Genomic DNA, 7384 nt, shown 5'->3' on the forward strand with positions numbered 1-7384 from the left:
AATTGCCCAGCTTTCTTACAATTTTTCACATTTGTCTTCCTAAATTGAAACAAATCCAGAAGTAACAGCCTAAATAAAGGGCGGTGCAGTGTTGAACATGTTTATTTCTGTAAAGAATGATTAGGGAAATGCTTTGAGTACATAAAAAAATATAACTACAAGAGTCTGACACCCCATTACAGAAGACGAGAATTAAAAACATTAGGTGCACTGCTAACAGCCGTAATGGAGCAATCCGTAAAGAAAAACCATAACAACTAACCGTCCAGTCTAGAAAAACTAACACAGGATGAATAAAACTAGCATCCACACAAACTTCAACATTTCTTTGACACCAATAAATTGCTTTCCGCAGAATGCAAGCTCATCATTTCCACTGAGGACTCCAGCTAAGCATCCGATCGCTGACACCAAACAACTGGCCAAACCGAATGACACGACCTGGCAAGACGCCCCTCGGCCCGCTAAAAAAAAAAGCAAAAAGCCATCGAGTGATGAACTGAAAGTGAGGCAGTGACCGAAGCCGTATAGTAATCACCGTATTTAGTGGCCTGTTTTTGTTATCAAGCACCCTTTGGTGCCTCTCTGTGAATGCACACTGCCTTTCAGAGCATTGGGTGCTGATTGGGGCCCCTGACCTGGCAGGGAAAGAAAAGACCCCCACCCCCTTTCCCTTCACCGCCACCAGGCCCGGACCCAAATTAAGGACTCCAACACATGAGTAAAAGCAGCGGGCCTCAAAGCTTACGTCAGCCTGCCCTCTACATGCATCAGGATGCTGGCATTCCCAGTGTGTGTGTGTACACACTGCTTTCCCCTTTAGGAGAGTGTGCCACTGCAGGAGCTTCAGCGGGAGGCGGGCAGAGATGTCCGTCTCTATGGTGAAGGGAATACAGGAAGCAATCTAAGATGCATCTTATCTCAAGGTTTGCAGGACTCTCCAACACTAAAAAATATGCACTGGCACGTTTGATTTCCAATGCACAGTCTATAATATATGAAGCGTACCCGCAACAGTTAAACAATCCTCTCAAGGTTATGTCTAGGCAACGAAAGTCATAGCTAAAAACAGCATCTGGGCATTTTTATTTTCTACATTTTTCTGCAGCCTCGACAACCTTTCTTCAAACATGAAAGCCCCAAAAAAGAGATGCACAGTTAACGCATATTCTTGGTAAATAAAACCAAAAAAGGCGAACCATACGTGCACACGGGCAGAGTAAAGTTACTAAGTCGGCTCGCTGATGCGTTTACTGCCCGTCAGATGATGCATGTCCGACCCAGGCACAGCTCACTCTGCAGAGCGACGCTCGTCTCGGTGAGAATGAGCTGCAACAATGTCCATGTCAACTCTCCTCCTACACACCAGTGCAACAGCAACAGCAACCGATGTCTGCCGAGCTCCTCCAAACACAACTCCACAAGCAACAACGCAGGTTGCCCTTGAATCACAAGAGCTGAGGCCACCCGTGCTGGTTGAGGCCAACTCGTCCGAGTGACCGTGAAGCCAACACAACATTGAGGAGCCTGCCACCTCCGCGCTGCCGCCAGTCCCCGACGCACCGACTGAACGCGAGCCCCCTAACGCCGCCGACGACTGCCGTGAAGAGCTCCCTCCGCGAGGAAAACATTGATGTCAAAGTGGGCTACGCTGAAAATATTAGCATTCCCTTTCCAGCTCGCCGTATTGTAAACTTCAACATGACGCACATTTCCGAAAGCGAGACGCGACGAAAGTTGTAAACCTGTCGTGCAAAGCGGGGCTGAATAAATCCTACCATGAAGCGTTCAGGAGGTTTTCGTTGGCGGCGGAGCCTCTGCATCCATTTTGTAGTAACTGACCGGAGCAGCAGATCGAGACGGTTGAATCGGTGGTAACGGGGGGAGGGGGGAGGAGCTTCACAGTGCCACGTGACCTTCAATAACAAAACAAACTGTTCCCACTTTCCCAACGCTCCACCCACGGCGTTTCCATAACAACTGCAGCCCCTCCATCACCCCACTCTCTCCCTCTCTGATGAGCTCCAGCTTGCGGCTGTGTGGCCTCGTGCGTCCCGCCCTTCTTCTCTATAGCTAAGGAAGAAAGTTTGCGAGTATATCAGTCGACCGACTGTGTGAAACGTCAACGGTGCCGCGGGGATCAATACAGCCGCGTTTCATTCTGCAGGCCGTGCTACGTGTTGACGCCAGTAGAGGGCGCAGTTTCCAATGATGGCGCTTTAGTCCTCACTGTGGTGCTGCTGTGGTTTTTATTGATATACACATACAGTCTAACATTTCTATTGCACATTATTTCCATTTCGTGCTACTTTTACTTATACTTTGCTACATTTCAGAAGAAAATCTTAAACCTTTAGCTTTATAATTATTTAAACATAAAACACAATACAAGGTTCAAGTTTCAAGGTTTTTTATTTGCCATTTGTGCCTGTAGACAAACAGTCCAGACACATTGGAATTGTTTTTGCAGGGCTCCTCGAGTCAACATAGGTACAAACACACTATAATAATAAGACAAAATATTTAAAAAACACACGATAAAGTGGTAGAATATACAGTATTAGGTACAGTTTTTAAAAGACAGGTTATCAACATAAAAAATGAGAGGGCAGAGGTTAATAAATAGATATATAATATAGGCTAGTACTGAGTGCTGTTCCTAGCTTGTGAAAGGAAAGAGGGCATGTGGGACAGTTATATGGGGATATTGAACATTTTGTGAGGTGGGGGGGGGGGGTTATTGCACAGATTGGATTATTGCAAATTGTTTCATACATTGTGAAAGACTAATAACCCAGTGGTTCCAAATGTTTTTGTCAAAATGTCACTTGGGGCCACTTGACATGTTTCACCTTCCTGTCATTTTACTTGGAGCATTTTTGTATTACTGAATTGCTACGTTTCCTTCAGGGGTTACTTCAGCTGACTACTTCTACCACCACTGGGTTTTATTTAAATGTTCTGCCATGTTGATGCCAAAAGATGGCACCACGAGACATGGTGGTGGAGAGGAGTCCAGGTCCTACCATTGTTTGATGGAACCTGGAAGTATCTTGACATTTTCTTGGATCCATCCTTTTCATATCTATTTGTCATTCTATATATTCATAGTGTACTGTTATTGTTTCTATCTACTCTGTACATGACGGAATTTCATTTGAAGGATATATTGTGTTTAAAGCATTTGTGTGTATTTGTGTCGATTCCAAACAAGCAACTTTTGGATAAAAAACCATCAAATGTGAATTACGTGACATTTAGTGTTAAACACAAACCAATACAGTTGTGGTACTGCCCTTGGATCTCACAGGTTTCTCTCTTCAATGCAACCATCAGTTAAGCATCAGAGAGTGTCGGTGAAACGTTTACAGTATCTCCACCATCAAACTAAGAATTGACTAAGAGCATTGGAGTGCGTGCCGGGACAATATTTCACCACTCAATGAGCCATATTTGGAGTACATACCCTCATTAGCAGACATGTACGTCTGAATGAGATGCCAGTGGCATCTGACAGGGCAATTATTCCAGAAATATCAAATAGTGAACACCCACAACAAATGACGAATCTGATTTCAAAGCATGGTGATCTCCATTGTGTGCTCGCAATTAATTACACAACCATCTGTACTTGTGTCGAGGGCATATGGATTATAGTGCCACCCACATCTGGATAATCTGAGGGATATGCATTACTCTGGCGGTGGAAAAACACAATTATACAGTCTACGAGTTGATGGAGTACCAGGGGAGAATTGTGTGGAGAGGAGGGGAGGGGAGGCACTAATCACACACCGTGGTGATGAATCGTCTGCGCCTCACGGCAGGAGATAGATTATCGAAATCTTATTTTGTGTTTACAACTAACAGAACACTTGACTTGTACATAGAAGTTGTATTTCCTATTTCATAATTAGTCATTGGTGCTTTTTACACAGGCGAGGGGAGGCGGGGCCTCTGACCCGTACATGGATGGAGCACCAGTCCCTTGTGTGTGCTTGTGTGTCAGAGACAGTGTTACGTTGTTAAAAAAATATATAGTCTGACCCGGCTGTTCCCACTTTGGCTGTTAGCAGTGATCTGTGAACGTATAGCCAGTCGATGGGAATCTGATGAATTCAATTATGCCGCTGGCCAGCTGACCCGTCTGGGAGAGGGTAGAGTTCATCGGTCGGACTGTTGCCATATCAGCCCCACGCTCTGGGAAAGGCAGGGGGGTCAATCACAGTGTCATTTAACACCGAGGAGGAGTCAGGGCTGGGAGTAGATTTAGGCAATATTCTTAATTTCCTGTAGTTTGTAATTACCTTCGCATTGAAAATGCGGAAGGTTATGTTTTGATCGCCGTGTATTCATTTATTTATTTATTTATCTATTTGTATGCGTGTTATTCGCATAACACAAAAAGTATTAAACCGAATCGCATGAAATTTGGTGGGATGATTGGTTATTATCCGGGGACCATTTGATTAGATATTGGGATCAATCAGGTCAAAGGTCAAGGTCATGAAAAGGTCAAAATCTTCTTTTTACCATAGCGCGGTCAATTTTTATCCAATTGGCATGCAACTAATGCCAACATGTTCATAATTCAATGCCCAATCTTGTGATATGCGAAGGTATGCGCTCTACCGAGTGCCCGTTCTAGTTTGTATTGCTTTTATTTATAATGGAGTATTTCAGAATACCTTTTTTTACTTGAAGATCTGAATATTTTTTTTACTGAATTTTGCTTAGATACACTATGGGCATATGACCCAACATATGACCTGATGTTCTTTTAGTAAACAGACAGAAGTCCTAAACATTATAAAAAGGTGTGTCTCATCCATCCACTTCACAGATTAAATAACAATTACAACAGAGCATAGGTCCACATGTCCTCCTCCTCCTCCTCCTCCTTTGCCTGTATTATTCCTCCAGCAGAGCAGTCGTCTGAAAACCACTGGCGGCTAAATCTAATGTTTCAAGTGTAGCGAGACAGCAGGTGACGGTTTAGTTGCCTAGAGCTGTCCGTTAGCGTGAGTCAATTATCACATTGCTTCTATCAGCGTCACTCTTTTGCAAACTGGAGGGAGTCCATGGAGTCGGATGTGATGCAGGACCACTCGCTCAGACTGTGCAGTGTGTTCCAGTGCTAAAAGATCATGTTCATACTGAACGTGGCATCCTATTCCTGTTCGTCTTTGATTCGTTGAGAATCGGGTTTGCCTGACCAACTATCGTATGAATGACTTCTCCCCATACATTGGCACAGCGTTTGCTCCTCATAGTGTGTAAGTGCTAGATGTAATGTAGGTTTATTTTTCAGAATAAGGGGGACTATGGTAGATGGTGGCAGAAGGAGACTCGATGGAAAGTGATAATCCTCTATGCTGAGAGTATGCAAAATATATCAATTTCACACAAAAAGCTATACAACTATTCATAATATATCATCAACAAACACAAACATGGTAAGCAGTAGTTTCACCAAACTTTGTTCGGACAAACACATTTCTCTCGTTCAGCACCATGTAAGATACGACTGTGCAGTTAAGTTGAAGTGATATATCATCATACTTCACTTCAGAGGTTGTGCAATAACAGGAAGATCAATAAGTTCAGGTGCTTTCTAGCTAATCAGCCGTGAGCCGTGTGGGTGGGCGTTAGCCCCCAATACATGCTGCCGGGCGTCGCTCAGTGCTAATCAGATGTATGCAATGCATCAATATAATTGTGGGCCGTTAATTTAAATGATTCAATTAAACAATGAAGCTTTGGCAAATATTAATTTGCTTTTTCAATGCATTATTTCTATGTTCCGTCTCTACATCTCTGTTTCTATCTTCAAAGATCTTTCCCCCCCCCGCCCCCCTTTCCTCTTATGACCAACATTACATCTTCAAGGGACAAACACAGACAGATACTCACACAGATGAAGCAGAGGCCTCCCGTAGAGAGGAGACATTGGGAGGAAGCAATGGCACAGTACGCTATGAAAACTTGTCACGTTGTCACCCTTCAAAGTCAACAAAGACGGCACATGCCAAGGTCCCTCTGCTTTTTGGGGTGAGTGGTGAGGGGGGGGGGGCGTGAGGGTCGACTGTGCTAAAACCGTCACCCCCACCAGCAGCTATACGGTTGTTTCTATTTTCATTTGAGATGAGATTAAAATCCTCGGGGGTAAAGATATCAATCTGCTGTAACATAATGAGTCCTTTCAAGTGAGCAAATAGACACTTGGGCCAACAATGGCCCCGGTCGATATGTGTCTGCCACCCGTGATTATATGCACAGAAAGCAGAGAGAGAGAACAGACACAGAGAAGGAAGAGCCGACTTTCATCAGACACAAAGGAGCGCAGGTGTAAAACCATCGTATCTCAACATAATGTCAATTAACAACAGCATCACACAGCATCTCTGGAAGCTGAGTAGATCAATACAGTCACACACACACACACATACAGAGACACTCACATACACACAGAGAGACACTCACATACACGCATGCATATACACACACACACACACACACACACCTCTTCTCCCCACAACATCCACGTGTCAGAGTGATGAATGTTTGCTTCCCGTCAGCGACCTCCGAGGTCAGCAGCAGTGGGACAAACGCTGCTTCATTTCCCCGAGCAGCTCCAGAAAGGTAACTCGAATCGCAAATGTAATCAAACTGGCCCGGCTCGACTAGATCACGGTGCGGTGGGCTGTTTCATCGAAGCTGGAGCACGCAGTGTGTACACACATGCAACGCCTCACACACACACATACGTCTGCACACACTCCTACACAAGGTCTAAAGCTTGTATTACACCTGTATCATGACACATACAGTACATAGCACCCTGCTTACACTGATGTCGAGTCCACCATCTGCCCATGAGGCCGACCACACTTTAGTGCTGGCATGAACGTGCCTGTGATAACAACACACTGGACGTACTGCATGTTGGAAGTGTATCATACAACGGGATGAACTCTCATCTTGTTTTCGAGGAGGTCCCACACAAACACTCACACATAACAGAAATTACAGAATAGTACAAGACACAACATTATGAAACAGTGACAACACAGTGTCAACTACATAATAAATTGAATACTTACAGGAGAGAAATAAATAGGAAAAAAGGTAAACAAGTGGGTAATTGATCAGTCTCAACCCGTGGGAACATACTGTATGATTGTAAAGCTAAACTGCATATGCATGTGCCCAAAATGCCCATTTGTTCGATTGCATCCCGTATGCCACCGCTGCCTCGGGATGTGTCTGTAAATTATACATAAGTATGTCATTACGCTCAGAAGCCAATGACAGTGGTCTAATGAATATGGCAGCGTCGCAGTCAACAGCATCCCCTCACTGGAGAGATCCTATCGAGGCCACA

At 44.4% G+C, this 7384-nt stretch overlaps 1 protein-coding gene across 1 annotated transcript in view; it reads right to left on the reverse strand.

The window, feature by feature from the left end:
• LOC130188183 (trinucleotide repeat-containing gene 6C protein-like) overlaps positions 1-2677 on the reverse strand; it is a 37941-nt gene extending 35264 nt beyond the window's left edge. Inside the window, exon 1 of the mRNA XM_056406362.1 lies at positions 1779-2677. The gene's annotated coding sequence lies outside the window, so the exon portion shown is untranslated. The remainder of the gene's footprint in view (positions 1-1778) is intronic.
• Between the last annotated feature and the right edge of the window lie 4707 nt (positions 2678-7384).

The sequence above is a fragment of the Pseudoliparis swirei genome, chromosome 23 (assembly GCF_029220125.1).
Source record: "Pseudoliparis swirei isolate HS2019 ecotype Mariana Trench chromosome 23, NWPU_hadal_v1, whole genome shotgun sequence".
Classification (NCBI taxonomy): domain Eukaryota; kingdom Metazoa; phylum Chordata; class Actinopteri; order Perciformes; family Liparidae; genus Pseudoliparis; species Pseudoliparis swirei.